We start from the raw sequence: 16,091 nt of genomic DNA on the forward strand, positions 1-16,091 counted from the left end.
GTGTTGATAATGGACATCCTTGTCTTGTTCCTGATTTTAGAGTAAAGGCTTTCAGTTTTTGCCTTTAATATGGTGCTGGATGTTGGTTTGTCATAGGTAGCTTTTATCATATTGAGGGAAAGACCACCTAGTCTAATTTTCTGTAAAGTTTTTATCATGAAAAAGTGTTAGACCTTATCAAAAGTTTTTTCTGCATCTATAGAAATGATCATGTGATTCTTATGTTGGCTCTATTGATATGGTGGATTACGTTTATTGTTGTATATGCTGAGCCATCCCTACATCCCTCGGATGAATCCCACTTGGTCATGGTGTATAATCTTCTTGATGATTTGCTGCATTCTGTTTGCCAATATGTTATTGAGAATTTTTGCATCTATGTTCATTAGGGAGATTGGCCTGTAGTCTTCTTTTTTGGTTGGGTCTTTCTCTGGTTTTGGTATTAGAGTAATACTTGCTTCCAGGAATGAGTTAGAAAGAATTGCTTCCCTTTCAATTTCATTGAAGAGTTTGAGGAGTGTCAGCATTAAGTCTTTCTTGAATTTCTTTTTTCTTTTCTTTCTTTCTTTTCTTTCTTTCTTTTTTTTTTTTTTTTTTTTTTGTCTTTTTCTTTTTTATCAGTACCAGGGATCGAACTCACGACTGCCTGCTTACAAGGCAGGCACTTATGCCGCAGAGCTAAATCCCTAGCCCCTTTCTTTCCTTTTTTAAATAAGGTTGGCTATGAGGTCCTGCTGCAGCTTGCCGAGGTCCCGCTGCTACTTGCCAAGTTGTCTGAGGTCCTGCTGCTTCGACATTGAATTCAGGGGCTGGCGAGCCAAAGGGAGAGCTGAGTTGGCAGGGTGCCTACATCGACCTGTGGTGAGTGACAGGAGTGGAGTCATTCCATAAATAGAGGGGCTCTGGCAGATGACATTCTGGGACCTGGCAGGACTGGCAAGTAAAAGAGGCAGCAGCGCCTTCAGTCAATTGCTCCCTTCCCGAATGGGATTGGTGGAGTGAGCTAGGCCTGGGTCACATGACCTGGCTGAGACCCAATAGGTTATCCAGGGTCAAGTCCCTACAGTGGTGGCACACACTAACCCAGTGAAATCTCAGAATTTTGACTGACAGTGCAGGCCACAGCAGCTTGATTGACCCGAGGGGAGGTGGCACAAAGAAATGCAGTGCACGTCACAGCAACTTGACTGATCCCTGCGCTGCTGCACTTCAGCTGCCGCCTGTTGTGGGCCTGGGAGTGACTGGATGTCCACCAGCTGCCCCTGCCCCTGACCCTGCAGTGGCCACTGACCCGGAGGGGAGGCAGCGCAAAGTCCACTGCCGCTGCCACTGCCACTGTCGCTGTGCTGTAGCTGCCGCCACCCGGAGGGGAGGTGATGCAAAATAATACAGTGTAGGCCACAGTACTTGACTGATCTGGAGAGGAGGGGCCAGCATGTGCTGTGCCTGTCTGCAACTCACTAGCGCACTGCAATGGAAAGGGTCATCTAACCAGCGCATTTCAGAAGAATTGTAACCAACAAAGAAAGAAACTGGGGCCTTCTGGAAGAAGCAAAAAAGATGGGAAGAGAAAGCAACAACAAAAGTTCCCAGGTTCCAACCCTGAGAACATTGACCCAGGACAGGTAAATACAAAGGAGAATGAGAACAGCAAACATGCAATATCAGACACAGCACCAGTGGACATAAAGAGATATATTCAGGACCTCACAGACGAGTTCAAAAGTGAAATATTTAGCCAGATAAAGCAAGATATAAGAAATTAATTAAAGAGTTACTAAGCACTCCTCAAGCAGACATAGATGGAAGAAGGGAGGAACTCAAACAAAGGAGAGAACCATTTGGTGAAGATTATAAAAAAATATAGAATACATGAAGCAGATTCAAAGAGATCACCAGGAAATTAAAAACTCTATGGGAAGATGGCAAATCGGCTTGAAAGAAACTAAGGATAGATTATCCAAACTGGAGGACAATTTTGCAATGTGGGAGTATGAAAGGAAAAACTTTTTAAAAATAACAAGGAAACAAGCAGTAACAATACAAACACTAGAAGATGACAAAAGGATCTATAACTTGAAAATAAAAGAATGTAAATGAAGAAGCTGGGATACAAACAAAGGAATACATAGGAAAAGAAAATGATATTCTGATATATGAGGCATACAGGACTCCAGCCACCTACAACTAAAACAGAGCTACACCCAGGCATATAATAATCAAGATCCCAGAAATTCAATATAAGAACAGAATATTAAAAGCTGTTAGAGACAAGAAACCAATAACCTACAGAGGAAGGCCCATCAGAATAACAGCAGACTTCTTGACACAAACTATCAAGTCAAGAAGAGCCTGGAGCGAAATATTCCAAGCCCTGAAAGAAAATAACCTCCAGCCCAGATTTATATACCCTGCTAAACTGTCCCTAGAAATTAATGGAGAAACAAAATGCTTCCAAGACAAAGAGGAACTTTGGAAATTCACAACCACCAATCCAACTCTACAGAGAATACTACAGGGCATTCCAGAGAGAGAGAAAAGTACTAGGATTCCAGGAACAGTGGCAGAGTGGCTCCAATGAATGGAGCAGAAAACAGAATGAAGAAGATAAGCAGACAACTGATGACAAAAAAAGAGCATAACAGAAATGAGGCAGAGAGGATTTTATTCAAAACTGATATGATTGATAGTATCAAGTCTGAGAGTATAAGCAACTACACTGAAGATGACAAGACTCAACAATATACATTCTGGTTTGATGACTGCCTGTTTTTGAAGTTCCATACTATATACAAAGTTGTGTTTTTATTAATGTTATGTACTGATATATTCAATTATACTATGTCTGATGATATAGCCAATTCTATTGGAGATAACAAGAGACAACACAGGAACTATGGTAGAACTGTTTGTATAATGGTCTTATATGTTTATTTCATTTCATGTTTTTATAGGAATATGTTTTGTTTTGCCCTGCTTTGTTTTGTTTCTCTCTCTAATATATAAAGAATAGAAACACATGTTAAAGGGGCTGGGGATTTAGCTCAGTGGCATAAGCGCCTGCCTTGCAAGCAGGCTGTTGTGAGTTCGATCCCCGGTACCAATAAAAAGGAAAAAAGACAAAAAAAAAAAAAAAAAAAAAAAAAAGAAAGAAACACATGTTAAGACTCATGCATGTGTAGAATCTATAAACAGTTTTTGGGAACTGATCTTATGACACATGATGAAATGAACAGATACTTTGAAGAAAAAGAGACACTAAAATACCCAGTGCTGATCCTGGAGTGTCATAATGTTAAACCCAGCAATAGTATTATTCTTTGTTCAGAGTGATATTAACCTGCTTGCGTTTGTTCAATCTCAACATAATTGAAGAGATGGATAACTGCATGTATGTTTAAGTGTATAGGATTGATAACCATATTTCTAAGTTTTTGTTGGATAGTAGAACAGAACGGGTTGCAATCTCACTGTTGGAATCACCACTTTATAAGCTCCACTTTAGTATCTTGAATAGACAGGTTGTCTAAGAAGACAACCTGTGATCATCAACTAGTGATTTCTTACTGTTTTTTATTTGAAATTATGTATTATTTCTACCCACTTTCTGTTTTGTTTAGTCTTTCTTTAAATTAAATTTTTTTAAAAAGACACTACAGTATCCAGTGCTGATCATGGAGTGTCATGATGTGAAAATCAGCAATACTATTATTCTTTGTTCAGAATGATTTTAACTTGCTTTGTTTGTTTAATCTAAACATAAATGAAGATATGGATACCTGCATGTATGTTTGAGTGTATAGGATTGAGAACCATGTTACTAAGTTTTTGTTGGACAGTCGAACAGAACTCTTTGCAGTCTTGCTGTTTGAATTACCACTTTACATGTCCCACTTTTGTACCTTGAACAACTATTTGTAAAATGACAGTATGTAAACATCAACTAGTGATTTCTTACTGTTTATTTTTTTCTCTGAACGTATGTATTATTTCTACCTATTTTCTGTTTTGCTTAGTCTTTTTTTAAATAAAATTTAAAAATAAATAAATAAGGTTGGCTAGGGGCTTATCAATTTTATTTATTCTTTCAAAGAACCAACTCTGGGATTCATTGACTCTTTGTATTGTTTTCTTAGTCTCTATTGCATTGATTTCTGCTCTGATCTTTATAATTTCCTCCCTTCTTTTGGCTTTGGCCTTGACTTGCTCTTCTTTTTCTAAATGTTTGAGGTGTAGCATCAGGTTGTTTATTTGTGTTCATTCTGTTTTCCTGACGTGGGAATTCACTGCAATAAATTTTCCTCTGAGGACTGCTTTCATTGCATCCCACAGGTTCTGGTAAGTTGTATTTATATTTTCATTTGCTTACAGATATTATTTACTTTCTTCTTTAATTTCCTCTGCAATCCACTGATTGCTCAGGAAATCAGGACCCATTGATTTCCATGTGTTTGTGATGTTTTTGCAGTTTCTTTTGTCATAAATTTCTAGTTTCATGGTGCTGTGATCTGATAATATGCAAGAGATAATTTCAACTATTTTACATTTACTTAAGCATGTTCTGTGGGCTAGTATAATCCCATCATAATTGTGTTATTGCTTATTTGATTCTTCATTTCTGTTAATATTTACTTTGTATAGCTGAATGCTCCTGAATTTGGTGCATATATATTTAAGATTGTTATCTCTTCCTCTTGAAGTTTTCCCCTAACTAGTATGTAGTGACCTTCTTTATCTCTTTGAATTATTCTTGGTTTGAAGTTCACACTATCTGCGAACAGAATAGCTACCCTGCCTTTTAGGGGGGTTCCTTTTGCATGAAGTATTGTTTTCCATCCTTTGACTTTCAGTCTAAGAGTTTCTTTTTGGGTTAGATGGGTTTCTTGTAGACAGCATATGGTTGGATGTTCTTGATCCAGTCTGCCAGTCTGTTTCTTTTAATTGGTGAATTGAGGCTGTTTACATTAATGGTTATAACTGATATATATTGTTTTATTTTTGACATGTTATCTACCTGGTTGATTCCTTACCTTTCTACTCTGTGTAATTGTTTGCCTTGATTAGTGGTTTTTTCCTATGTCCATTTAAAATGTCTTTCAGTATTCTTTGAAGTTTTTCAGCTGTTCTTTGTCGTGAAAGTATCTTATTTTTCCATCCATTTTGAAGGACAGTTTTTCAGGGTACATCAATCTGAGTTGTAAGTTGTTTTCCTTTAGGATCTGAAATACTTCACTCCATGCTCTTCTTGACTTCATTGTTTGTGTTGAGAATTCTGCTGTGATTCTGATGGGTTTTCCTTTATAGGTGATCTGTTTCTTCTCTGTGACAGCTTTTAATATTCTGTTCTTATGTTGGATTTCTGGGATGGTGATTATTATATGTCTGGATGTAGTTTTATTTTGGTTATAGTTATTTGGAGTTCTATATGCTTTACTTATCTGTATTCCAGTTTCCATTCTCATGTTTGAGAAATTTTCAGCTATTACTTCTGTAAAGAGCCTCTTGATATCATTTGTGTTGTCACCTTCTTTTTCATTTATACCTATCAATCTTATGTTGTTTTTCTTTGCATCATCTTGCAGCTGTTGAATTGTTATTTACTGATTACTTGTTATTTTAAAAGATCTTTCCTTTCTGTTCACTAGCTGCAATCTTGTCTTTGAGGTCTGAAAATCTATCTTCACTTTCATTGAGGTGCTTTTTGCCAACTTTTAATGAAATTTTTGATTTCCTATAATCTCTTTGAATCTGTGTCATGCATTCTGTTTGTTTCTTATATTGTTTGTTCAAAGTTTCCATCTTTTGCATTGTTCCTCTAATTTTTAACTATGTTTTCTTTAAATATGTTCAGCATTTCTTTCATTACATTTATCATTTCTTCTTTTATCTGGGAGATTATTTCAGATCTGAATTCTTTTATAGCTTCCCAGAGTTTTTTTCTTTATTTCAGTTGCTATCATTTCAGGAGTTTCAGATGTATGGCTTACATTTTCTTCTATGTCCATGTCTCCTGGGCTTTCTTGTGATGGGCTGGAGGTTTGAGATTGCATTTTGCTCTTTCATTTTGTCATTTTCCTATATTCCCTTAGGGAATCTGAAGGCAAGGTCTCATTTGTTTCTTGGGTTGAGAATATCTATCCCTATTGCAGGGGGGTTTCACCAGTTGAGTGGAGATCCTTAGACAGACCTTACCAGATGGCTCCAGCCACTTGGGTCAGCGGGTGGGGCCTTAACAGGCTCAGAGCAAAGTGCCAAAGCTTCCCCATGGAAATCACCACATGCACTTTCAACTCACCAAGAAGAATGCAGGCTACTAGGGGATCACTGGGAGGGACCCAGATAGGCCCAGAGGGACCTCCGGTGCATCCTCTGATGATATGGGAGGCTGGGCAGGGCCTTATCAGTCTCAGAGCAAAGTGCCAAAGCTTCCCCACTGACTGGAGATTGCTACACGCCCTTTCAGCTTGCCAGGTGGAATGCAGGTGGCTGCAGGCTGCTCAGGGGTCTCTGGGTGGGCAATGACATTGTTTTAATGGCTTTATAATGAAAATGTTCTTTAAATAGGAAGGAAAATGGCTAAGGAGAATGCACCACATAAAGAATTGTTTTAACTGAAAGTGGCTGTCAAGACAGGGAAGTGAGAACAAATGAGTGAGCATGGGGCTCTGCTTGCACATAAGCCCAGCCAGGAGGACCTGGCTGCTGCTACTTGAGTTTGGGACTAGTGTGAAGACTTCTGGGAGAGTTTGGGCCAAACCAGAGAGTCCCAAGGTGGTTCTCAGGTCACCTGGACTTCTGAACAATGGGCTTCATATTCAGGGTTCCTCCGAAACCTCTGGTCTGCTCATACCTGGAACAACTCATAGAACTCAAGAAAGCACTGTACTTGAGATTAGGGTTCTGTTATAGGGACAGGGGGAGGGACACAAAAGAAGAGGGGCCAAAAGAAGAGAGGCACTGGGTCAGTCTAGGAGAACCCCAAAATCAAAATCCCTCATCCTATTTACTATAGCACACATTTCATCATTAATTAATTCTAAGTACTTTAAAAGTTTCTACATGATTTTAAATTTTTTCCATGAGTTGCTGTGGAGTTTATTTCTTAATTTACAAACATAAGAGGTTTAATCTCATCTTTTGTTATTGATTTTTTTTTTCAGTAACCAAGGATCTCTACACTGAGTTACATCCCCAAACCTTCTTTTATTTTTTATTTTGAGACAGGGTCTCTCTAAGTTGTTCAGGTGTTATGGACAGCTAAGTTAGGTAAAAAAATATTATAGATAGTCAGACAGAACTGGGCCCTTGAAGGAGCCAGTGCAAAAGACAGGATACACTGCAACTGTGGAGCGGACAGGCACCTCCACCAAGGGCCAGGCCTCAAGACAAAAGATGCAGGAAAAGCACACATATACTTCCCCTAAGGATAAACAACAGAGACTGATATTCTAAATAGGTATCTTTACCTTGAAAAAGCCAAGAAGAGCCACTATGCTGTTTCATGCCCACTTGCAATGTGACTTGCTTCCTCATTTGATCCCAATTAAGTAAATATTACCTGAGTGGCTATGCTTGTGACCTTATTGGTTGACCATAATTCTGTCCCACCTGATGCCCACCTTGCAGTCTCCCATGTTTCCCCATGTTGGACCCACCTCATTTGTGGTTTTGCTCTGTAAAAATCCCTAGAAAGGGCTAGGGATTTAGAGCACAGCATAAGTGTCTGCCTGGCAAATTCAGGGTCGTGAGTTCAATCCCTGGTGAAAAAAAATTCCCTAGTAAAGGTTGAAGCTATAGCTCAGCAGTGTAGCATCTGCCTGGCAAGTATGAATCCAGGGTTTGATTCCTAGTACTCAAAATAATAAAAAAAATTTTAAAAAGAGGAGGGCTAACATTGAAGCTGGGCATTGTGGCACATGCCTGTAATCCCAGCACTTGGGAGAGTGAGGCAGGTCAATCTGCAATTTCAAGGCCAGCCTGGGCTACAAAGTGAGTTCAAGGTCAGCCTGGACTGTATAGTGAAACCCTGTCTCAAAGACAAAAAAAAAAAAAAAAAAAAAAAAAAAAAAAAAAATTAGGATCTTCAGCAACCTGCAGGAACCCTCTGTCTTTCAGAAGGAAGCGTTCTTTCTCCAATAAATGTATTCTGCTCTTAACCTCTGTTGTTCCTAGAATTCATTCTTTGACTTTAGAGAATGCAAACTCATACCAGACATCTAATAGATTGGGGGTTTCTTTCCCCTATATGGTAGGCTAGGCTTGTGTTTGTGATCCTTCTGCTTCGGCCTCCCAGAGTGCTGAGATCACAGGTGTGTGTCATCACACTTGACTTGCTGTTAGTTTCTAACTGATTACATTATAATTAAAGGATGTGGTCTGCACGATACATATCCTTTGAAATACAAAATGAAAACAACATTTTTGTACATAAGGAGGAGATTGAGGGGTGAAGAGAGGGGAGCAGAATGAGGACAAAAGAGTCAAGATATATTATGTACAGTCACAAATTCCCTATGATGAATGTGATATGTGAGAATATGTATATCAAAAGTATAGCAGCAAAATTAATTTAAAAAAAGAAATACATCACACTTACTTTACAGCCTGATAATGGTAAAACTTTCCAGATGTTCCATATTTACTTGCTTTTTGCTTTTTGGTAATAGGAATTGAACTCATGACCTCACACTTACCAGGCAAGCTCTTAAGCCACTGAGCTAAATTCCTGGTCCTCTCCATATTTACTTGAAAAGAATATGTGTTCTCTAATTACTGAGTAAAGTTTCTATAATGTCCGATAAAACATATTCATTCATAATACTGGTCAAATCTTCAATCCTTCATGGACATTTGTTTACTTGACCTATCAACTACTGAACGAGGTGAATAGAATTTTCCCTCTGGCACCCTAGAGGATTTGTTAAATTTTCTATGTAATTTCATCAATTCTTACTTAACATGGTTAATGGCTGTGTACTTAGGTTCCAATGTGTGGAATTAGTTTGTCTTCTACTGATTCAAATCCTTTCTTATGGAAGAATTTTTCTTTTTTTCTTTTCTTTCTGGTATTGGGAATTGAACTCAGGACCTTGTGCTTGTCAGGCAAATGTTGTGCCACTGAGCTACATCCCTGGCCCAAGTTCTTCCATTTAACCTGTCTACATTTAGACTAATATAATGATTGTCATGTGTTGCAATTTGAGTTCTGTAGGAGGCAGATTTCCAAACACCAGCCTGTAAGGCTAGCCCAAGCCAGGTGCTTCAGGACGATGCCGAGGAGGAAGAGAAGGAACCATTGCCTAGCAAAGGAGCAGCCCATCCTGCACTGGGCTCTGAAACTGAGCTGACTTTGGCCTGTACTGAGCTGGATGGAGGGGACCAAGACCTTACACTCCCACATGGGCCAGTCCCTGAATGCAGGTGGCCCCAGGAGGGCTGATGCTGGGGTAACTCTCCAGCCAGGCTTTTCCTTGGCTGGAGAAAGAGGAAAGAGGCAGGTGACAGCTGTCAGCTGCAGCAGCCAGAGGCCAAGTCATAGCCATGTGAAACATTCACTTCCTCTTCCAAACTTTTCAGTCCCTTTACTTCTAGATTTCTGGATTCTTGTGTTTAGGTATCACTAGCAAATAACATGTTAAGTGGATTTTTAAGAACCCAGCCTGATAAACTGTCTTTTTGCTGGAAGTTTAGATCATTTATGTTTATTACTGTTACAGGGGAATGAAACTCCCAAACTACTACTATATGTCCGGTAAAAGTTTGTGTTCTCTAAAATCAAAGAATGAATTTTATGAACAATGAAGGTTAAGAGTGGAATATATTTACTGAGAGAAAGAAAGCTTCTGTCTCAGAGACAGAAGGGGTCCCGAGCAGGTTGCCAAAGATTCTGCCTTTTCTAGGAACTTTTATAAGGTAAAATCATGGGGTGAGATGGGTTAAAGGTGGGGAAAACTGGGAACTCCCAAGGCAGATGGGCATAAGGTGGGACGTAACTATAGTTAGCCAATAAGATTAACTGTTCAGGTAAAATTGATTAAACTAGAGTCAAATAGAAATCGGGCATTCTTAGAGAGCAGTGACTCTTTCCTAGAGTGTTGGGATGGTGACTCCTGGCTTCCTCAGGGTAACAGGGAACTACTTAGAATATCAACCCTCAGGATATGGGTGCATTTGTTTGGTTTTTTGTCTTGAAGCCGGCCCACAGCAGAAGGTCTCTGTCTCCCTGAGAGTTGAAAGATACCTGATCTTCTACACTGGCTCCTTGGAGGACTCAGCCTTGTCTCACTGCCTATAATATAACTAACTCAGCTGCCTATAACATTATGACTACTGATATCCTTGAGGTAGTCTTGGCCATATTACAGTAGTGTTTGATTTTGACGAATCCTATTTCTGTCCTCTTTCCTGTATTGTTTTCCTTTTTATTGATTTCTTCTTTCAGTGGTAGTAGATTGTGGAGCACTACCTGGATGACTGTCCTTGAACAAATAGCAATTACCCCCACTTCGGCTAAACCTGGCTCTATCTCCAGGTACTGATATGTGCAGAGCTGGCTAGACTATTTCTTTTCCATTTCAGTTGGCTCTGAGCAATGTAAATGGGGCTATGTGAGGTGCTGATAGGTAATCTCTGAAGCTAGGTTGAGCTGGGCAGGGATGGAGAGCCATGGATCCAGGCCTGTCAGCTGTTTTCCAACCTGGACATAAGAGCCTATGACTTCCCAGGACAGAGAAGTTGCACATCAGAGCTGAAGCAATGCCTTCTAAACATTAAATGCTGCCTCTAATGTGTTCTGTATATACCCTTTCTCTGCATATTGCAGAGGAGCTCTCTGCCTCCTAGCTAGCCCAACTCGCATTGCTCATGTAATTCCTGCCATTCTCACAGTCACTCATCCGCAAGCCACGCCCTTCTTCACAAATTAATAAAATCTGCGTTAGGCCCTGGGTCAAGGCCTTTGTTCCCATAAACCTTCATCCTGGCTGAATTTAGGACCCATTGGCTCCTCATAACTACAAATATGTCTTAGAGTCTTTATCGTCACTGTGGGAAGCAGTAGATTGGGAGTAACTAGCTAGAATTCCAATAACTTTTCCATGGGATTCCAAATAACTTCCCAGATCTCCACAAGGACAGGAAAAGGCTCTCTGTATTCGGTGCTCAATGTGGCCAGGTTTTTGGATCTCTAGTTTGTTTCCTACTCTAGTGAGAATAGCTGGAATGCCCTCATCTTGCTCTTCACATTTCATTGTATATAAGGAACAAACTCGAAGTTGAAGCTATCATCTGAAACTTTTCTTGTGAAGGACTTTGGAATAGCTAACTCTGATCATGATCTCCCAACTTTCTGTGTTCACTCAGCATTTGAGACTTAACCTCTCCATGGACAGGACAAAACCCAAAAATTCAACAAAGCAGATCCATGCAGAAATACTGCATTCATTTAGATTTACCCTCATGCTGATCTTTCCTCTTGCTGTTTATTATTGGAGATCTTCATGTAGGGCCACTTTTTCCTCTTTTCGAAGTACTTCCCTTAAGAGTCTGGTATCCCAGGTTTGGGACTGTGAACACTAGTTTTCATCCATGTGACTGTTTTTCTCCTCAAGATTGAAACACAGTGCATAATCTTCAGCTGGCAATTCCTCTCTCAGTTCTGTTCCTGCTACTGAGAAGTCTCTTATTTGTGTAACTGTCATGGCTTGGTGATTAGGTTGTTCTCTCCAACTATTTAAAAATCTTAAATACTAAACCGTACCAAGGAAAAAGACGCCTATAATGAAATGCTCATGACAGGACGGAATGGGCATTGATAATTCACATATGTATGTGATTGCTACCACAGTTACAACAGAGAACTCTTCTTTCATTGGTGATTTGTGCTCATTTTTTCCTGCTTTTTCACTGTTTAATAATGGTTACACAGATTAATGCATTTCATTGTGGCAGATCCTCAGAGCACACACCATACTCTGCTCATTCCCACTCTGTCACCTCCCTTCCCTTCCTCCCAGCTAGCTTCACAGTTTTGGGAAGTAGGCAATGCATATTACACTGGATCACAGCGAGACTCCTTTCCCTCCTTTGCAAACAGTCTTCCTCATCCCTCCCCTAGGTAGCCCTCTGTCATTGGAGACTACTCTCGCCTTCTGGAGTTACATATACATGCATACACGCTAGATACACACATGGGTGCTCCTTTGCTTAAGCCTAGTATCCCTGATATCTCTCTAGATTGTGGACACTGGTGCTTAGTCTACATTACTAAGTGAAATGCCACTGTACAAATATTGCAGCTCAGGGGCTGGGGATTTAGCTCAGCAGCATAAGCGCCTGCCTTGCAAGCAGGCAGTCGTGAGTTCGATCCCTGGTACCGATAAAAACAAAAATGAAAAAGACAAAAAAAAAAAAAACCAGATATTGCAACTCGTTCACTCACATGTTGTTGAATATTTAGGTTATTTCTACTGCGAGGCCATTATGAATGCAGGCTTTGTGAACATTTGCAACATAGCTTAGCAGTATAGTGCCTGCTTGGCAAGTGCAAGGCCCTGAGTGTGATTCCTAGTACCAAAAAAATACACTTTTTTGAGGGGAGGTTTTTTAATTCTCTTGTAAGAATGCATAGAAGTAGAATTGCTGAGATATCTAAGTATATTTTAACTGTGTAAAAATGTTTTTCTAAAGTAGTTTTATTTTAAATTCTGTCAATGCATGTGAGTTATAGTTGTTTTGTACCTCAGAAAAATTTAAGTTTTTCTAATTTTAGACACTCTGGTGCAGATATATTAGAATCTGTATTATCAGAGACAGAAGTTTATTTTCTATATCATTAAAAAATTGTTGCCAATCTTAGTATTACAAAGATTTTCCTCTGGTGTTTTAGTACCAGCTCTCCCCTTGCTGAGACATAACACCAAACACCCACAATTTAAAGGTTTAATTTAGCTTATGGTTTTAGAGATTCAGTCCATGGTCATCACACTCTAAGGCAGAAGTGTCATGGTAGAAAGGTGTGGTGGAGCAAAGCCACTTAGTTCATGGCAGTCCACAAGCAGAGCAGGGGAACAGTGCCAGAGAAAAAGGGACAAGGGACGATATATAGTACCTATGGCCACACCTCCGTGACCTGAACAGATACTCCTAGAAGCATGTTCCACTCATCTGGGGGAGTTTCTTCATCCAGGGAAGTTAGTATGTCAGGATTAATGATCACAGTTTTTTCTAGGGTTTTACTTTATTAGTTTTCACATGCAAATATATAGTATAATGCATATAACATTGATTGTTGGGTATAGGTAAGGATAAAGATCCATTTTTTTTTCTTTTTTGAGATAGGATCTCACTAAGCAGTTCAGGCTGGCCTTAACTATGTAGCAGAGGCGGGCCTCAAACTCACAGTGATCCTCCTGTCTCAGTCTCTGGAGTGCTGGAATTACAGGTGTGTCCCACACTTGGCTCAAAAATTCTTTCCTTTGGGGCTGGGGATTTAGCTCAGCGGCATAAGCTCCTGCCTTGCAAGCAGGCAGTCGTGAGTTCGATCCCTGGTACCGATAAAAAGGAAAAAGACAAAAAAAAAATTCTTTCTTTTTATGTGGACATACAGTTGTTCCAGATCATTTATAGATTCAACTTTCCCATCTTCATTGAATTACATTTCTGACTTTGTTGAGAGTTGACCATATATGTGTTTGTCTCATCCTGAAAACACTTTTGGTCCCAACTTAAATGTACCTAGCTCTTTACCACACTGCCTTGACTACTGTGGCTTTCTTTCATGCCTGGCTGAGTTTTTGACATAAATAAATGGTTTTGATAGTTTTCTGCATCCATTGAGGTGGTCATATGATTTTTTTCTCTTTATTCTGTTATTATAATGAACTACATCAATTAAAAATTGAATGTTAGGCTGGCCTTCCACTCCTGGGGTAAAGTCACTTAGATATGATATGTAACATCTCTCTCCATATTGTAGTGTATGAGTTGCTAATATTCTACTAAATATTTTGGCATTTGTGTTAGTGAAGGATATTGGTCTAGAGTTTTATCTTGCATAATTATTTTCTCTGGGTTAGGATTTAGGATAATTCTGGTATTAGTAGGTGATTTGGGAAGGATTTTCTCCCCCACACTGTATTTATGGAGGAGCCTGTGATTACTTGTCTACATGTCTGGTATTACTGACCACTGCAGCCTTTGGGGCATGGTATTTATTTTCTCCCTGATACTGCACTGTCATCTTTATGTCTTTTTTTCTTGGTCTGCCTTCAAAATTTTCTCATTATCCTTCATGTATTACAATTTAATGTTACTTTTCTCTGTATTCGAAGTTTGTTGGTATTTTCAGATTCTATAACAAAGTTTTCACCAGACTTAAAGAACACAGCATTATCTCTTTAGACTGTTTTCTCTGTAATCTATTATTTTCTGGAGATCCAGATTGCTTGCTGTTGTTGTCCCACAAGTCACTAACGCACCATTGATTTTGAAAAGTTTTTTTTCTCTCTTCCTGTTCATGGGAAACATTCCAGGGCTGTGCCTATTTTGAGGCTTTGAAAACATTCTTTATTTCTTTAAAATTTCCTCCACACATCTGCATCATCTGCTGTGCTTCTATTTCACCTTTTCACACTGCAGTAATCTGGGGGTACAGAAGAGTTGCTAGGTTAATGCACAGCCCTCTGCTGGGCCCCTCTGATGGGCACGTCTTTCTTAAGTGTGTCCTAAGGTTTAAAACTAAGCAAATGTTACAAACTGGTGTAGTACTGTGCTAGTCAGCTTTCAGTCACTGTAACCAAAGACCTGAGAAAAACTAGTTAGAAGAGGAAAGTTTTATTTCAGCTCACAGGTTCAGTCTGTCGTTGCTGTCCAGGTGTTTCTGGCCCCTGAGGCAGAGGATCACAAGATCACAAGGAGAGGGTAGGCGGAGCCAACACCTCCCCTCTCAGTAACAGGGAATCAGAGATGGAAAGGCCCAGGGTTCCCATATCCCATTCAAGGGCACACCGCCATTACTGCCAGTAACTTTCTTCCTCCAACAGGGCCCCACATCCTGGATCTCCAGATGTGCTACCAGATGTGGACCAAATCCTTCATACATGGGCCTTTGGGCAACACTTCTGATCTAAACCTTTTATTTTTTCTACTCTATGACACTTTTTCACTTCTGATCTAAACCTTTTATTTTTTCTACTCTATGACACTTTTTCACCCTTCCTTGTCTTTTTTTTTTTTTTTTTTTTTTTTTTTTTTTGTCTTTTTCCTTTTTATCGGTACCGGGTATCGAACTCACGACTGCCTGCATACAAGGCAGGCGCTTATGCCGCTGAACTAAATCCCCAGCCCCTAAAATAATCCTGGCCAGAAGGCTCCTTAATTTGAGCTCATCTCATACTTCCTTGTGATTTGGCTGGAATTATGAACTAGGGGAAGACTGTTAAAGAGGTGATCTGTCCACTCACTACACTTTGTTGCGGGATCTGTGACTTCAACATGGCTTAACCTTGATCACTTGGTTATGGTCCAGACTGCCAGACGTTCCTACTCTAAAGTTTGCAATTTTTCCTTTATATACTTTATGAAAATGATATTAAGTCTAGCCCGTACTCAAAAGGAACAGAATGAAGCTCTATTGAAGGGAGGATTATCAACAAACTTGAGGGCTCATGTGAAAATCTCCACACGGATTAATTATTAAATATTTTGGTATTTTGAAGCTTTAAAAATATCCTTTATTTCTTTAAAATTTCCTCCACACATTTCAGTCTTCATCTATAGATCTTTTTTTTTTTTTTTTGTCTTTTTCCTTTTCATCGGTATCGGGGATTGAACTCACGACTGCCTGCTTGCAAGGCAGGCGCTTATGCCGCTGAGCTAAATCCCCAGTCCCTCATCTATAGATCTTACAGCAACTATTTGAGGTGTTCTGTGATTTCCACTCTCCTCATTCATCTTGTCAGTGGACTCCTTTTATGAGAAGTTGCCCTTCCGGTCATTTTATTATTTGTTTATTTACTTGGTATGAGAATAAAACCATAGATACCTATTTTTCTTTGAGTTATAATCCACAATTATTGTTATTTCTTTTATTG

This window comes from Cavia porcellus, unplaced genomic scaffold, assembly GCF_034190915.1.
Source record: "Cavia porcellus strain 051 isolate PalLab524CR breed Dunkin Hartley unplaced genomic scaffold, mCavPor4.1 scaffold_6, whole genome shotgun sequence".
NCBI classification, from domain to species: domain Eukaryota; kingdom Metazoa; phylum Chordata; class Mammalia; order Rodentia; family Caviidae; genus Cavia; species Cavia porcellus.